Below are 19,323 nucleotides of genomic sequence, written 5' to 3'. Positions count from 1 at the left end.
AAAATTTAATAATAATTAAAAAAAAAGAAAAAACCCTCCATTGAATTTCCAAGTCTATTAATCTTTATGAAAAGAAGTTGCTCATCATTCTCCCTCAGAGAAGCTGGAAGATTTGAACCACTTACCTAACAGTTGACAAGATATTAAGTAAGACATTACGCTACCAGCATCCCTGATGCACTCAGAGATTCCAATTATTTTGTCTAGTGCAAAACCTTTCACATCCAGCACCACCCATTACCTAACACTCACACACTTTCTAGAGATTCAGTGACATCTGGGACCAGTGTGCTCTAGACGTGTGAGCAATAAGTTTATCTGGAACAAAATATTTTATGAATGAAAAGAGCTTTCTCCTTCAGAAAAATTCTGTAGCCAGATTATACTGCTAGAACATATTTACCAGTTCATTACTAATCAACATTTCCTTTTATTGACATGAAGCCCTTCTCACTCTCTGGAATATTGTTAGTAAATTGGTGGTAGATCATACAATCCACAGCATCTTGGAACTTGGGCAATATGGAAATGAACCATAAATATATGGCACAAATAATATAACCCAGCTGGAAGTGCTTGTTTTTACTCTAGAGGAGGGATTTATAAGAATCTAAGTAGTAATGGATAACCATCTCTCATGTAGTCATCCAAGTATTTACTTAAAACACATATTTTGTAAGCAGAATGGCATACAACAGCCATATGGCTAATAATTTACACAATCTGTAAATCATAGCTGAACCTGGGCATTTACTTTGTTATAAAGAAATATGGCAATTTGTGTAATGATTGAGAAGAATTATGTGTTAAAGAAAAGAGAGTTTCATGTTTTGATTATGTAGGCAAGGAATGAAATTAAAGTGGCCCTTGCTGATTTATGGGCAAGGCCTCTACGACCATATAGTTAGGACTAGGAAATGCGTGCTTACTTTATTAATACTGAAGCATTTTGAAAGTATACGGGGTCACTACAGAAGATGTACTATTGATTTGCTTATTTCGATTTGTAGCTCCCTTCAGTGGAAAGTATAGCTAAAAGTAATTTTAAATTCTAGACTATAAGCATTGCTTCCGTATTTTAAATTAAGTCCCAGACATCCCCAGTGGCATATAAAATATTGCATATTATCTAGTTAAGACTGATCCTGTTTTCTCCCATCAATCCCCTACCTTGCCCCAGCCCTAGCCTGCAGTACTCAACAGCCACAACATAGGTTGCATAGCAGAACTAGAAGTGTAATTCACTGCACTGTTGTAATTTCCAGGATCTCCTTAATGAGCAAGGCTGACACTGACCTACTTGTATTTGTTACAAGGGATGCAGAAAACAGTATTGGATTAAGGGGGCAGGTGACAGGATTTTATTAATAAAGTGACACTGGGGCACAGATATTTGTATTAACTTTATTATGTAAGTAGAAATGACTAAGGTGTAATACATTTTCTGTTTAGCTTTTAAGACTGATTATCTATTCAGTAACCCCCTAAAGGTTGGATCTCAACATGATAAGAGTTTAGAAATATACTATTTAATCACATATCTGTAATTTGTTTGTTGCATTTAGCAGCCGTGGAGCCAGTCTTGACTCCTGATAACTCAAGGTGCAGCAGCATGAACTGTGACGTGGTCCTGAACCATCTTTACAATCGTTGCTGTGTTTGGGCCTTTGTTGCAGCCACCGTGCACGTCTTTGTCCTTGAATGGCTTCCTCTACTTTGCTGGCTTCGCTTTAACGAGTAGGACATGCCTCCCTAGAACCTGCCTCTTCACCATCGCTATAACAAATGTGAAGTAGGTGATATTGTTCTTTCTAAGGAATCATCTGCTTATACATCCAAGACAGATAAGTTTTTCTTTTTTTTTTAATTTTATTTTATTATTTTTGTGTGAGTGTACCGTCAAATCAGATCTGACTGGTATAGGAGGAGATTGTCCCTTCTTACCCAGCAGAGCATCTGGTGGATTCAAACCGTGCGCCTCTGGGATTGTAGTTGCACCTCCTTACCACTAGGCCACCAGAGCTCCCCGACAGATAAGTTTTTCCTTCTGGAATTCCATAGTGTGTTCAATATCTTTTGTCAACACTATAATTTAAAGGCATCAATTTCAGTCATTCATATTCACTGTCCAGATTTCACATACATGTGAAGTGATTGAAAATATATAATGAATTGGGCCCAAATCACCTTAATCCTCAAAGTAAAATCTCAGATCTTTAAAATGGGATATACAACTCAATTCTAAAAGTAATTATGGAGCTCTGGTGACCTAGCGGGAAGAAACTTCACTGCAATACTAAAGGCAGGCTGTTCAAATCCATCCGCTGCTCCACAGGAGAAGGCTGGGTACTCTCCTCCTGTGCAATTTCCAGCCTCTGCAAACCCACTGGCGGTTCAGCTGTGGGTCAGTTCCAGCTCTGTGGTCCTCAACATGATGCAAATAAATGCAAAATCATCTACTATATATAATAGTTCCTGTGAGTTGCAGGCAAATCTGTCCCAACGCAGAGGAGCCCTTGTTATGCAATTATACAGAATACAACTGCTCCCTTTGGTTTTCAAGCCTATGACCATTTAGAATGGAGCCCTAGTGGTCATTGGCCGATGACCAGGAGGTTGACCATTAAAGGCCACTAGCTACCTTGCGGGAGAAAGTTGTGGCAGGATTGTGCAGAGATTGCAACTTTGCCAAAGCTGGGAGGCGGTCTGGCTCCTCCCTACAGCACTGTTCAGCTCTGGGATCAACTCAGTGGCAATGAGTTTGCAGAATCGCTTGTGTGCTTTTCAGCAGGCCTGTCTACTGGGGCCCCTGTGGGTGGGTTTCAAACTGCCAAACTTTCGGCTACTCAAGGCGCGCTAAACTGTTTGTGCTACTCAAGAGATCTAGATATTAAAAGGCATCTAGATACTGAAAATCAACCAAAAAACATAAGGATTTGTGGAATTTTAGATATTTCTAATTTCATCTTTAGTCTAGACTAGTATTGTCCAATAGAACTTTCTATGATGAGGGGAGGTATTTCCATCTTTACTATTCAATATATTTGTAAATCTATTAACATGTGGAAATTGAGTCCCTGAAAAATGACTGTGGGAAATACTACTTAATGTAAATTTAAATAGCTCCACGTGATTGGTGCCTGTCAGAGTAGACAGCACATATCTAGACTAAGAATGATTCTTATAATTAGGCATTCATTACATTTTATCCTATGCATCCTGGTAGGCCAAGGAAAAAAAACAACAACAAAAGATGCACTGAGTAAAATTAGGTGGGCAGGGAAAGCAGCCCTATTTATTGACACTATCTAATAGGAACATATTACATAGGCTTTTACTCATACGGTGGGTAACTTCTTGATAACATGATTTTATTTATAGCAGATGAGTAATGTTATTTCTATTTCTTTTAATGCAGAATTCCAATCATGGCTGCAAAAATAAGGCTAGACCAGGATTCAGAAATGACACCTTCATGGGAAATTAAAATATGCGGTTTTATAATCGAATGTGTTACTGGAAAGAAATGAAGAGACTTCTCTCCAACCCCACCTAAATGTCTCTGTAACAGTAGAGACAAAGCTACATCTAATGTTGCAGATCCATAAAGAGAAAAATACGTAGCCATTGAGGTTATATTTTAAGGAAAAATAATGCCAAGTAAAAGTGTTTATTGTGAAGTTTTAAATGAAAGCAAGAGATAGATATTTTGTAAAGTGTAATGTCAATATTGTTGTTGTTGATTGCCATGGAGTGCAACACAACTCATAGCGACCCTATGAATAAAAGGCCTGAAGTCTTTCTATAACCATCAGCATTTTTCATAGAGTTATAGAGTTTCCGAAGGCATATTGTTTAGGCAGTGGATGATACTCCTGCTTCCAAAATATCAATATTATATATGACCTAAATAAAAGTAGACTGGAAGCAGATATAGCAATTTGTAAATAGTACTTATTCTTGGTAGTAGGATCATGATTAATATTCTTTTTATCATATTTTCAATATTAAAATTGAAATATTTGAGGAGCTCTGGTGGTCTAGTGGCAAGAAACTGCACTGCAATCCGGATGGCACGAAGCCACCAACTATCTCGTGGGAGAAGGATGGGCAATCTCCTCCCATGAGATTAACTGCACCTGAAAACCCACTGGAGGGTCAGCTATGAGTCAGTTCCAACTCAACAATACACAACAGCCAACAACAATAAAAAGAAATAAACACAAGGGTAAAAAACATGCGCTTCCACCTGCTATTTTTGCTGTATGAAGTCAAGTTAGAGCCAGCTCAGAGTTGAGCCCCCAGCAGGTTTGATCTTGTATGTTGTTGTTGTTGTTATGTGCCGTTGAGTCGCTTGTGACTCATAGCGACCCTATGTACAACAGCCCTAAACTCTGCTCTGTCCTGTGCCAATCTCATTCTCTCCGACACACCCATCCTGATTGCCCCAGTCACTGAATCAATCCACCTCATAGAGGGCCTTTCCCTCCCACACCACCCCTCCACCTTCCCTAGCATGATGTCCTTCTCCAAGAACCGGCCTCTCCTTACAACATGTCCAAAGTATGTCAAACAAAGTCTCAAAATCTTGCCTCTAAGAAGCAGCCCGGTTTAACCCTCTCCAGGATGAATCTGTTTGTTTTCTTAGCAGTCCATGGTACTCTCAACACTCTTCTCCCATTGTAATTATACAAAAGAAAGTGTTTTCTGAAATCCTTGGCTCTTCTGATTAATAAGTGAATAATGGGTTTAGCAAAATGCTCACTAGCAGAGATGGAGGAATTGGCTAGACGCCTCAAGGGACACCCTAATTCCTCAAAGCTTGAGTCTGAGATGAGCTTCCCTTGGGACTATAAAAGCAACCAATTCTGGTTTTTTATCCTGCGAAGCTCTAGAAAACATTTACCTTTTTGGTAAAAGAACTGCAAACAATTCAGATGATAAGTGATGCTAATCTCTATCTCATAAGTTGTTGGGTAGAGGGAATGAAGTAAGATTCATTTCAGTAAGGCCTATTATATGGTAATTCTCACACATGGTGACCCAGCAGGAATTACCAACACACATGACACCCCTGCTGCTCATTTCCTATCTAGATGGACAAGCTTTCTACAGAAACCAAGAAAGTTGATTGGCAAATACTTTGTTTTCCTGAAAAGTACATCAAGGGAGTTGAGAAATTGACTCTTCTATGGGGACACTCTGGTGGCCTAGTGGTAAGAAGCTGTGCTGCAATCCCGTAGGCATGAAGTTCAAATCTACCAGCTGCGCCACATTTGAAGAATGGGCAATCTCCTCCTGTGTGATTGTCTCTGAAAACCCACTGGAGGGTCACCTATGGGTCTGTTCCAACTCTACGAAAAACAACAACAGATACTGTTTGATAATTGTATTCATCATAGCAGGCCTTTCCTAGTCTTATTTAAGATAAGATGCAAGTTCAATGCTCTATTAAGTAGAATGCATGGATAGAGGCCGCACCTGATAGTTTGACCAAAAGTCATTATTGGGTATCTTTTGGGAACATCTTGGCAGTCTTTTCATCAAGCTAATGAGACCTGATGCAGCAGAGAAAATCTGAAGGCTTATTTTTCCCCAAAATCTCTTCTTTTCTCCAGGACCCAGGAACTTTTATAAGCTTTAAAAAAGATAGCTACTTCTTAAATTTAAAAAGAAAATGGGGATAATAATAATAATGATGGAAAATGAAACAGCTCAAGGCGGCAACCCTAAGGGCTGACCCTCTCTTTGTGTTTGGGGTGCAGCATATGCTGGGATTGTAATGAAATTCATCTACATTCACCACATGGACTCAAACTGTTTACAGAAAGTCTGATGAACAGGTAATTGGAAGTTCGGAAGAGACAGGCACAGAGAGAAAAGGAAAAGCAGAGATATCAGATGAAAAGCCACCTTGCAAAACGCAGTTTCTAGGTGTGAGTTACCACATGTCTCCTAAGGGAAGCTCAGAATCAAGGGGTGCTGGTTTAATTGTGAGACTCTGTAGTTGGCAGGAGGGGTTGGAGGCAAACACTGCATTAATGATGTATGGACTCTCTGTTCTCACCAATTGTGACCAGCTGCAAAATGCAAACTTGCTCTTCATGGCAGGAATAATTTCATTAAGCAAGCTTATGAATGCAGGAGAATGGCCCGCTTGATTTTCCATCATTTTATTTTAAACATGTTGGTGGATGTGTCAGAAGCAATCATGTTTAAAAGGGTAATGGAATTAGATGCAAAGTTCCTACTGATTTTAATAAAAAGAAAGTCTTTGTAGACTATAATATAATAAGTAAGAAAGCAGCCGTAACTTTTCATAAAATGGGGTTTTTTTTGTTTCACAATGTTCCTATCCCATAAAATGCACACCAATGATTGCTAATATAAAAATATAAAGTCATGTTTTTAATACAAATTAATGACTTCTCAGTACTGAGATACTGACTTTCACCATAAACTACAGTTGTGTGTAAACTCTGGAAAACTTTTTTAAAAAATCGGTGAGTGAAGTGAACTTGTCAAGTAGCTATCATTAAGGACTGGTCACTAGGTTTCTGGTTTTCCTGAAGGGCACTATCTTGTTACGGTACAAGATGTATGTAATCTTACAGAATCCTTGATATCGTAGAAAGTTTAATGATATCTGTGCAAAGCCAAAGTCTGCTACCTCCAGGTGTCTGGTTTTGGAGACAATTGATGATTTTCTGGTTCCTTCCTCGCTCTGTGCCCTGCTGACCGAGGGTCTGTCTACCTGGATTCTAGAAAAAGGATAAAATAAGTCAAAGCCCCAGTTGACTCACAATGGTACTACAATGTGAACTGGAAGTACACTTTGTTCTTTTAAGCCAGGGTATCCAAGAGGCTGGGCTCTATGAGGAGACGCATGGCATTAAGACTGGAGGAAGATCTATCAACAATCTGTGTTATGCAGATGGCACAACCTTGCTCGCTGAAACTGAGGAGGACCTCATGCACTTACTGCAGAGGGTCAACGACTGCAGTCTTCAATATGGACTGAGACTCAATGTCAAGAAGACAAAGATTCTCACCACTGGACCAATTGGTAGTATCAGGATGGATGGCGAAGAGATTGAAATTGTTCACAGCTTCAGTTTGCTCGACTCCACAGTCAACACTCTTGGCACCAGCAGCCAGGAAATCAAAAGACGTATTGTGATGGGAAAGTCTGCTGTTAGGGACCTCTCTAAGGTACTCAAGAGCAATGGTGTCTCTCTGGAGACGAAGGTGTGCCTGATACAGGCCATGGTCTTTGCAATCACTTGTTATGCATCAGAGAGCTGGACAATGACTAGGGAGGACAGAAGGAAAATTGATGCCTTTGAGCTGTGGTGCTGGAGAAGAGTATTGAATGTACCATGGGCTGCCAAGAAAACAAACAGATTCATCCTAGAGAGGGTTAAACCAGGCTACTTCTTGGAGGCAAAGATTCTGGGGCTTCGTCTGACATACTTTGGACATGTTGCAAGGAGAGACAGGTCTTTGGAAAGGGACATCATGCTGGGTAGAGTAGAGGGACAGCGCAGGAGGAGAAGACCCTCTATGAGGTGGATCGATTCAGTGACTGGGGTAATCGGGATGGGTGTGTCAGAGGCAATGCAATTGGCACAGGATAGAGCATGGTTTAGGGCTGTTGTACATAGGGTCGTTATGAGTCGCAAACGACTCGACGGCACATAACAACAACAATAACAACATCATTGAAACAAACCCTTGTTTATGCTGACTGATGGATGACCTTGAACCGTTTTTTTTAACCTGTGCCTAGAGTCAGCTTCATATTGCACTGATAATACATATTCATTTACTCAGTTGTCCCGACACCCACTGCCATGGTAGTGGTAGAGTCTGGGGAGACTGTGGTTATCAGAATATGTTATCTTCCCTTATGGATTATATATGCCAGGAATTGACAGCAGATTGATTATTAAATGTTTTTGAAAGATCAGTGTTTATCATTGCAGACTGTGAAATATTCTTTGAAAGATATAGTAAAAAAATGAATGAAGCTAATTGGGAGTAGATATGGAAGTGTAAGAGAGGATGTGAATTACACACTCCAACTTGAATAACTAAAGGAGTTAGTCACAAAAATAACCCAGGCAAATAAAATCTAAGCAAAGGGAACTACAAATAACAATGGCAGCAAGTGTGGGTGGTTTAAGGGATAGAAGAAAAAAAAAACACAAAACAACCACATATGAATAGAATTCAGTGATGGGATGAGAGAGGAAGGACTTGAAGTTGTAAAAGTAGACGAAGACCAGGTTCACCCTGGACACTTGTGTGCTCAGGCAAAGACTAGAGCTTGAGATCTTAGGACCAAGCCCGTCCTTCTCTTTTCCTTGTTCCCCTTTATAAACAAATCTGTTAGCATGTGTGTAGCATATAAGCATATGCATCAGTTCCCTTCCAAATCTCTACCTATAGGTATCTTTCAAGCTGGAGGGTACCCACTGTAGTGGCTTAGTCTGCCCTCAAAGGAAAGACCTTAGAACAAAACCCTACAGAAACCTGAGAAAAGGACCGTGAATTCAAAGAACATTATCTAAATCAGGATCGGTCATTGGGAAAGATCTAGGCTCTAGTTTGCAGAGTCCCTTTGACTCAGAAAACGCCTGACCCAAGGATGAGAAGAGTAAGACTAGATAAATCCGATAGTGAGCCTTTCACATCAACTCTGATGTTCACGCTGGCAAGGGCCATATCAGGTCAGGTAGTCCAGAGTCCTAAAGCTACGTATTTTCTATCCACGCACCAATTGTTAAACGAGGTTTGTTATTGATTTTCTTCGTCTCAACTGACTTCTAATCTGAGCTCTACCACTACACTACTATAACTATCATCTTTGTTTAGTGTTCATACAGTTTTCAAAAGCCTTTTATTTAAGAAGTAGATGGCCCATCCTGCTTCCTAATCTGTCTTAATCAGAGAGCTCCATCAACACCCATCCACAATGGGAAACCTGAAAGAACTGAAAAACACACTTAAGCTCTGTGTTGCATTGTTGAAAGAGGATATGGGCAATATACAGAATGACTCAGCATCAAAGAAGATGGAAGGAATACAGAGAGTCACTGTACCAGAAAAAAAAAATTGACTGACATTGAAAAATTTCAGGAAGTACCGTATGAAAAGGAGGTAATAAAAGAGAAAGTGGAAGCTGCATTGAAGGTGTTGGCGAAAAATAAAGCCCCAGCAATCAACGGGATAGCAATTGACTTGCTTTCTATTATCAGGTGCAGCATTGGATGCTCTCACAAGTCTATGCCAAGAAATTTGGAGGATGACTGTCTGGCTAACATTGAAAGAGGTCCATATTTGTTCCTATTCCCATGAAGGATGAGCCAACTGAATGTGGAAATTATTGAACAATATCCTGGATTGTGTTTATGCGAAACCAGGAGACAGTCGCTCATCGTTCTCCTTCAGAAGAGTTGGTGGATTTGAACTCTCCCAGCATTAAGTTGGCAGCACAATCCCCTACTGATCCGGCCACCAAAACACCTTGTCTCTTCTTCTCCAGTCTCCATTTTCACATTATTTTTCCTCCATGTTGTTATGCACTGCACAGTGGAGTCAGAACTGATCTATAGCTGACCCTCCAGTAAATTTTCTGCAAGTTAAAAAAAAAAAAAAAAAAGGAGAATGGAAAAACTGTGTGGTCTAAAATTGGGAAAGGTATATGTCAGGGATGTGTTCTATCTCCATACCTTTTCAATCTATATGCAAAACATTATCTGGGAGATTGGCCTCTATGAGGAGAAATGTGGTATCAAGATTGGAGGAAGAGTTATTGACAGTCTATGTTATGCAGACAACACAACCCTGCTTGCTGAAACTGAGGAGGACCTGAAGCCCTTATTGCAGAAGGTCAAGGACTGCAGCCTTCAGTATGGATTGAAGCTCAATATCAAGAAAACAAAAGATTCTCACCATTAGGCTGATTGGCAGCATCATGACAGATGGTGAAGAAATTGAGATTGTTACAGCTTCAGTTTGCATGCAACACTCTTGGCACCAGCACCAGGAAATTAAAAGACAAGTTGCACTGGGAAAGTCTGCTGTCAGAGACCTCTCCAAAGTACTAAAGAGCAGCAATATTGGTCTGAAGACTAAAGTGCACCTGATACAGACCATGGTCTTTGCAATCACTTCCTATGCGTCAGAGAGCTGGACAATGCCTAGAGATGATTGAAACAGAATCGATACCTTTGAGCTGTGGTGTTGGGGAAGAGTATTGAATATTATATGGACAGCTAAGAGAACAAACAGGTTCATCCTAGAGAGGGTGAAACCAGGCTGCTCCTTAGAGGCAAGTATTCTGAAGCTTCATCTAACATACTTTGGACATGTTGCAAGGAGGGACCAGTCCTTGGAAAGGGATATCATGCTTGAGAGGGTGGAGGGACAGTGCAGGTAAGAAAGAGTCTAAAAGAGATGGGTTGATTTTATGACTAGGGTAATGGAGCTAGGTGTGTCAGTGACAATGACAATGATTGGTACAGGATTAGAGCAGGATTTGGGGCAGTTGTATATAGGGTCGCTATGAGTTACAGGCAACTCAATGACACATAACAACATCACATCAACAAGCAAAATACTGCTGAAGATCATTCAAAAACAGCTGGAACAGTACATAGTTAGGAAATTGCCAGAAGTTCAAGAAGAATTTAGGGAGAGGCTGTGACACCAGAGATATCTTTACTATTGTCAGATGGATCCTGGCCCAACTTTTAAATATAAGGCCCTCCTGCCCATGAGGCCTTGTTGACTCTAAACAAGAGGCTTAAATAAATCAATCAAACAATCCACACAGATCCTCAACCAACACAAGAGCATCATCTTACAGACTCCAGCTGTTTCATCCAACTCCAAAATGGAGACAAGGGCTTTGGCATTTTATGTTGTTGTTAAGTGCCATCTAGTACCAACCCTATAAGCAAAAGAACTATTGTCCTTCCTCTAACTTTGTAGAGTTTCCACAGACATGTTTAGGAAGTGGATGCCACTCTTGCTTCCAAGCCTGTCTTACATAAAATCAAACATTGTCAATCATGTGTAACCATTATGGCATTATGTCATACCATTCGGTATCATAGAATCCAAAGTTACCTCAATACAGAGAAAAGACAGAAAGCTGTACCACTTAGGAGAATGTTCATGTCAAAGACAATTAAAACCAGGCCCTTGGGCCCAAATGAAATTTCAAAAACCACAGGCCCTGAAACACAGGTTTCTTGATTTTAAACTATGTCATTTTCCTTTGTTCAGACAATAGCTTCTTGGTCTAGCTATAGGTTTCTCGTGAATACAATTAAGTGCTCTAGGATTCTCACTCTTTTCAACTTATCCGTAATTTGTTATGATCCACAGAGTCAAAGGCCTTTGTATACTCAGTAAAATACAAATAAACAACTTTCTGTTACTCTGCTTTCAGCCAATCAAGCTGACTCAGCAAAGATAATCCTCAGGTCCTGGCCTCTTCCGAATCAAATGTAAATTTCTGGCACTTTGCTTTTGATGTACTCTTCCAGCCATTTTGTAGAAACTTCAGCAAGTATTTACTTGTATGTGACAGTAAGGATATCGTTTGATAATTTCCACATTCCATAGATCATCTTTTGGGGGAACAGGAACACATAAGGATCTCTTCCAGTTAGTTGATCAAGAAGCTGTCTTCTAAATTTCTCGGCATAGAAAGTACTCTGTTGAAAATATGTTGCAACATGTGAGTTTATAGTCCGTTAATTGTTGGTGCTTATATTTTGCCAATGCCTTTAGCGCAGCTTCAACTTCTTTATACAGAACCATTGGTTCTTAAGCATATGCCACTTCCTAAATGTTTCAGTGCTGACAAATTATTTTTGGTGTACTGTCTCTAAATATTCCTTCCAGAGTGTCTCTGTATATTCCTTCCAAATACTTTTTATTAATATTTTTATCATTCCTATATGTTGTGTATCATGCATGCACATCGTGTTTCATACAGTCCTTCATTTACATTGTTGTTGTTGATTGCCATCGAGTCAAGCACAACTCATAGCAACCCTATGAACAAAAAAGCTAATGCCTATTCACGACTGTCGCAATTTCATCAAGTTCATAGAGTTTCCAGAGGCATGTGGTTTAGGAAGTGGATGCCACTCCTGCTTCCAAATGATGTATTTATAAGCCATTATTTTAGATAGAGTGGGAAACACTAGCATTTCTCCATTTAAATAATTACTATAAGCACAATATTAAGGCTGTGTTCCTATACAAATGCCCTCTGATAAAGGCAGGAGGTGATTCAAAAAGATACAAAGGGTGACTAAAAAGTTAACATTCAAATGCTTCATAATATGTGGGATAAAATAATCTCTGTCTATAATGCAAAGAGGAAAAGTGTACATTTTTTGGTCCCAAAGTTAGTAAAAATCTAACATACACCAACAAAGAGAAACACCCTGATGAAGTGTGGTTAACAGCGTCCCAGAATGTACAGATGCTGTTGTGAGGAAAGTTGCAAAGCCTCGGAAAGAATGGTTCTCTCTCTGGGTTCACATAGGCAGTTCTTGTTGACAGCTGACTTCAAGTCAATTCCAAAACATGGCATCCTCATGTGATAGAGCAGAACGTCCTCTTAGGGTTTCCTCATCTGCAGTTCTTACATAAGCAGATTGTTCATATATATTGTGGTTTGGTTTTTCCCCCTCCTAATTCTTTTAATGCTTCTTGCATCATTCAAAATTTTGCCCTTTAGAACTGCAACTTGAGTTTGGAATGTTTCAGTTCGTTCAACATGAGAAATACCAAGCATATTCTTCCCTTTTTTATTTTCTAGCTCCAGCTCTTTTCCTGTGTCCCAGTCAATGTTTATTAAGTAGACCAGAGGAATTGATTATTGTTATTATTAGATAGCCTCAGTCATCTCCAACTCAGAGATATTGGCTTCTCTTGTGGAATTATTATAATTATCACTATGTAAGAGCCCTTTTTTGCAACAACTGTGTCAGTCCATCTCACTGATGGTGTTCCTCTTTTTTTGGTTTACCCTACACTTAACCCAGGAACCACTCCAGGGACCAGTCTCTTTCTAGGGACTGATTTTAATGACAATATGTCCCTCTAAGGGACATTCTAGTGTACTTTTTCCAAGACAGATTCATTCATTCATTCCTCTTCTGGCAGATCATAATTTTCACCGACATTATGCGCATCCATCCATCTTTGATTTTCATTATTTATTGACCAACTCAGGAATGCCTGAGTTTGTACAAATGCATGAGTGTGTAATCCATTGAGTTGGAACTGACTCATAACAGACCTTCCAGTGGGTTTCCGTTGGCTGTAAAATGCATGGGAGGAATTGCCTGTCTTCATCTCAAGGAGCAGCTGGTAGAATCGAACCTCTTACTTTGGGATGAGTACCACAAGTCCTTACTGACTAGGTTACCAGATCTCAAATGCCATTGATATGATTGAAAACATCCTGGTTTGAGCCAAGTGTACCTAAGACACAAAGTGAATTTGTACCAGTTTTACATCTTTTGCAACAGATTTGCAAGGCATGATTTGAGTTCTTTTATGCTGCCTTCATAGGTGTTGATTATGAATCCAAGTGAATTGACTTCCTTGACAGCTTCACTATTGTCTCTATCATAACACTGGTTAGTGGTCAAATTGTACATATTTTGCATTAACTTCCACCAGTAAGCACTACAGGTCTTTTGCATTTTCAGAATGCAAGATCGTGTCATTTACATATCGCTGTGTATTGCTGAATCTTTCTCTAATCCTGATGCCATGTTCTTCTTTACATAGTACAGCTTCTGATATTATGAGCTCAGCAGGCATGTGGAAGAAGTGTTTGTGGAGAAAGGATGCCATCATAAGGTATCTCCTTGTTTTGTTTTAGTCACTGCCTCTCGGTCTGCATCCAGATTCCACTATTCACTGTCCTTCCGTTTCCATTTTTCATCCCGTGTGGCTGTAGACACTCAGTCAAATGCCTTCAGAGTCAATGAAGCATAGTAAATGTTTCCTAGTATTCTCAGCTTCCAGCCAAGATCCAGCTAACATCAGCAACGATAGTCCCGATTTAAGATTCTCTTCTAAGCCAATCTTGACTTTCTGGTGCTTTTCTATTAAATTATTGAGGCAACACATTTTCAAATTATCTTCTTCAAAATGTTACTTGTGTGTTACTTGAACGACACAGTTCTACAATTCCTGCAATCTCCTGAGTCATATTTATATGTAATCGGCATAAATACAAATCTCTTTCAGCTGGTTGGCCATGTAACTTTCTTCCAAATTTCTTGGCAGAGGGAGTAAGTGTTTCCAGCATCATGTGCATTTTTTTTAACCATCTTAATTCACACGGTATCACTGGTTCTATATTTGAGAACCAAGCCCACAGTAAACTAAATTCACTATTGAGATGACTTGAAATACTACAGCAGCTTAGCAATATAATTATATGTATATCTACATATGCATTTGCTTATTCTGAAATACAGGCAAATTGTTTTAGACTCAGTAATGAAATGAAACAGATTCTATATGGAACCAATTAATTGCTAAGAAATCAACTAAATCTATTATAAAATAATTATTTAGTCTGTACAGGCAAGAATTAATCATCGTATTCTGTGGAGCTTTAAAATAAATCCTATAACAGCTTCATGAAATTAGGAATTGTAAAATGCACTTTATTACACTGCCTTTCCCTTCAGATTTTATCTTTGCAGTTCCATGAAAGCCCTAAAGTCATAATGAGCTTTCTGCAGAGTTCCTAATGTGCTCATCACAACAGAGGGAACAATGGCGGTCTCAAAATCCTGTGTGCAGGAGGGAAAGCAAGTTCATAGAGACACTCATTGCGTAGGAGAGTCATTTGTAGAAGAATTACAGCATATCCGCAAGGTCTGCAATAAAAGAGAACAAAAAATTCAGAGATGCCACTTGAAGTTGGTATAATATTGAAACCCACTCCTGAAACACTATCAGAATAAGTAAGAAGGGGGGAAAATGCACAAATAGAAAAAAAGATAAGAAGACACTTCTACATTTTGCTTCTTTTAGAAAATGTTGCTGTTGTTGTTATGTGCCGTCGAGTCGCCTGCGACTCATAGTGACCCTATGTACAACAGCCCTAAACTCTGCTCTGTCCTGTGCCAATCGCACTGTCTCTGACACTCCCATCCCAATTATCCCAGTCACTGAGTCAATCCACCTCATAGAGGGCCTTCCTCTCCTGCGCCGTCCCTCCACCCTCCCAAGCATGATGTCCCTCTCCAAGGACCGGTCTCTCCTCACTACATGTCCAAAGTAAGTTAGACGGAGCCTCAGAATCCTTGCCTCCAAGGAGCCACCTGGTTTAACCCTCTCCAGGACAAATCTATTTGTTTTCCTAGCAGTCCATGGTATTCTCAGTACTCTTCTCCAGCACCACAGCTCAAAGGCATCAGTTCTCCTTCTATCCTCCTTGGTCATTGTCCAACTCTCTGATGCATAACAGGCAATTGCGAAGACCATGGCCTGTATCAGACGCACCTTGGTCTCCAGAGAGACACCACTGCTCTTCAGCACTTTGGAGAGGTCCCTAACAGCAGACTTTCCCATGGCAATGTGCCTTTTAATTTCCTGGCTGCTGGTGCCAAGACTGTTGACTATGGACTTTAGAAAATAGCAATTTAAAAAAATGCCTTTTCTTAAAAACAAACAAACAAAAAAAAAAACAACAAAAAACTCCCACCTAAATATTACTGAATTTCTAGTTTGTGTTTTGACAGAAGTTATCATTTTTAGCATACCATTGTAAGTAATTGTAAGAGAGGGAAAAATTTACAAAAGTAATGTTTTTAGACCTTAAAAAGCAGAGCCTACAGGATTGTTACCTTTAAGAGAATGTATACACAGAAAGCCTGGAAGGAGGAGCGGCATCCACTTCCAAAATGGCTTGTCTCCGGAAAGCCTACGTACGAACAGTTCTCAGGCCTTTCGTTCATAGGGTTGCTATGAGTCATCTAAGACTCAACGGCACCTAACAACAACAACAATTCACAGAAAAGGAGGCACTTTCTGCCAAGGATTTCGTTACAAACTTTGATTTTTAAAAAAAGAATAATAAATCCAAGGAACAATAAGTCAATGGTTCGTAGAAAATTTGTTATCACAATACCAAAGCTCTTAGGGCCGTTGCAATTTATGAAGGAGCAGGCCAACAGAGGAGAAGCTGCTAGATCTGAAGAGGGTTTCCCTTCCACATTTAGTCAAATAGTTCAATCAAACGCAAAGTGAGGATAATCCTAGCCAACTGACTGAGGTTTGTAAACTGGAGGGAGACTTAAGAGCTCATATGGTTCAGGGAGTTCTGAGAGCCCCACCTAGCCAGAGTGAAGTTAGGGCAATGTTGTTGTTATGTTGTTGTCATGTGCCGTTGAGTCGTTTGCGACTCATAGCGGCTCCATGTACAATGGCCCTAAACCCTGCTCTATCTTGTGCCAAGCGCATTGCCTCTGACACACCCATCCCGACTATCCCAGTCACTGAATCAATCCACCTCATAGAGGGTCTTCCCCTCCTGCGCTGTCCCTCTACTCTACCCAGCATGATGGCCCTCTCCAAAGACCTCTCTCTCGTTACATGTCCAAAGTATGTCAGACGAAGCCCCAGAATCCTTGCCTCCAAGGAGTAGCCTGGTTTAACCTTCTCTAGGATGAATCTGTTTGTTTTCTTGGCAGTCCATGGTACAGTCAATACTCTTCTCCAGCACCACAGCTCAAAGGCGTCAATTTTCCTTCTGTCCTCCCTAGTCATTGTCCAGCTCTCTGATGAATAAAAGGTGATTGTAAAGACCATGGCCTGTATCAGGCGCACCTTAGTCTCCAGAGAGACACCGTTGCTCTTGAGTACTTTAGAGAGGTCCCTAACCGCAGACTTTCCCATCGCAATATGTTTTTTTATTTCCTGGCTGCTGGTGCCAAGAGTGTTGACTGTGGAGCCGAGCAAACTGAAGCTGTGAACAATCTCAATCTCTTCACCATCCATCCTGATGCTACCGATTGGTCCAGTGGTGAGAATCTTTGTCTTCTTGACAATGAGCCTCAGTCCATACTGAAGGATGCTGTTCTTGACCCTCTGCAGCAAGTGCATGAGGTCCTCCTCAGTTTCAGCGAGCAAGGTTGTGTCATCTGCATAATGCAGATTGTTGGTAGATCTTCCACCAATCCTAATGCCATGCTTCTCCTCATAGAGCCCAGCCTCTCGGATAATCTGTTCTGCATACAGGTTGCAAAGGTATGGAGATAGGACACATCCCTGGTGTACACCCTTCCCAATTTTGAAACATGCAGGGTGTGTAGGGCAATGTATTCAACTGAAATGCAAGAAAGAACAGATGTGCTTTGTTCTGGCCGACCAACACTTCACCAAATGTGCCACCCAGGCTCTTCAGTATAATAATGTCTTTTCAATGGGTGAATTTGGCCATATGGCAGGCCCATCGCCATGCGTCTCTCATAGTGTTCCATTCCACAGAAAACCTGTAATCCTGAACCCACTGCCTGGCCTCTTTTATCATAGGCTGCAGGCACTGAAGTGGATTGTTGAGTGTGGGGGGAAAAAAACCCAACCTTAATTTTTCAATTTATTTTAACCTACAGTGTTGAGGTACACTAACAGATATGATAATCTTCCATTCTTAATTTACTGAAGCAACTACAACAAGTGTATATTCTGTGTATTTTAGATCAAAAAGAACTTTAAACTATGTTATAAACATTTGAGGGCTAAAAAAATTGCTAGATCCAAGTGCCATGTAAAGGAGAAAGGAGGGTGAAGTAACAGTGCTAACACTCTGTCTTAAGCTTCATGCACAAATGGTGGAGTGGGTGAGGAGACTGACTGCAAGAAGATTCCCATATCACATTGTCTTCATACTGGACCATTTAAGATTCTCAGGATTAAGTAGAAAATCAAACTCAGACTGAAACTCATTGCTGTGGAGTATGTTCTGACTCACAGCAGCTTCCCATCCATTTTAGAAGCTATAAATTACAGCACAAGGACATTGCCAATCTTTCTCCCCTACCCAGAGCTGATTCAAATCCCCCCAGAGTTGATTCAAATCTCTAGGGTTGTTCAGCCTTTGAGTTAATGGTGCAATCGGATAAGGGCTACTCCACCAGGATTCCAGTAGACGGCACAGCTCCTACAAATTGTTACTAGAAGTCATTTTGCAACTTATTTTAAAGAAAAATAAATAACCTTGACTCTAATAAATTCTAGCAATTGAGAGTAGAAAATATAATGCATACTTAGGACAACACGGATCAAAAGGAGAAAATTAATCAGAAAATAAAATGAATTCTTTTGAATGAAGCAAAATTTCAGAAGCAAATAGAATAAAATGGAGGTAAAATAACATTTTATATATTAATTTTATAATCTTACATAAATAAAATTGATAAATTTAAACTATATATTTTATGCTTTTTAAACGGCCATATATAGCACGGCTTAGAATATTCTTTCTTACTTTTTTTGCTTCTATTCCTAAAAAATAGCTAACTATTTGCTTTTGTGCTATAACATATATATTATTTTTATTTTTGGAAAAATATCAAGCCATCTGGAAACTATGAAATGTTGAGTGAAAAATTATTATTAAATTACCCTTGATATCGTTGATGACTTCATTTATTTTTACAGTTTATCTGAGAACAGAAGAGTTTGCCCTATTTAGAAGTTCCTTGGCGATGACAATTTGTATTCGGTGTATGTTCCAAACCACGAAGGAATGCTGTTTGTGCCTTTCACTACATTTATATTCCATTAAATACTCTCCTTCTATGTATCCAATGTCAGTCACAGGTTTTAGAAAGGATGTCTTTCTTACATTTAAGTTTGAAATATTCTGTATCCTATTTCTTTTAGCCATCTATCACTTGAATTAGAAAGTGGGGGGGGGGGAAGATATATATACTGTACTTGGTTTACCATTTAGCCCATTTCAATTTCCCTAACCATGTGTTAGAGTTTCACAGCAAATACTGTCTGCGCTCTGGTAGAGCTGCATTGCAAAAGATGGAAGGAGGGAGAAATCCTCAAATATGTTGTTCTCAAACTGAAATTTTGTTCTCATCAACCTACGGGTCTCATCTAGTTTTTTGGCTTGTTTTCGATGCACTTTCTTATGCTCTGAATTACTTTGTAATAAGATGTGGGGTCAAGATTGGTGGACGATTTATCAACAATCTGCGTTATGCGGATGACACAACCCTGCTTGCTGAAACTGAGGAGGACCTGAAGCGC

This window comes from Elephantulus edwardii, unplaced genomic scaffold, assembly GCF_000299155.1.
Source record: "Elephantulus edwardii isolate Elephantulus edwardi_28Jun2011 unplaced genomic scaffold, EleEdw1.0 scaffold00087, whole genome shotgun sequence".
Lineage (NCBI taxonomy): Eukaryota > Metazoa > Chordata > Mammalia > Macroscelidea > Macroscelididae > Elephantulus > Elephantulus edwardii.
The sequence above is the reverse complement of the archived record's forward strand: the minus strand, read 5'-3'. Positions refer to the sequence as shown.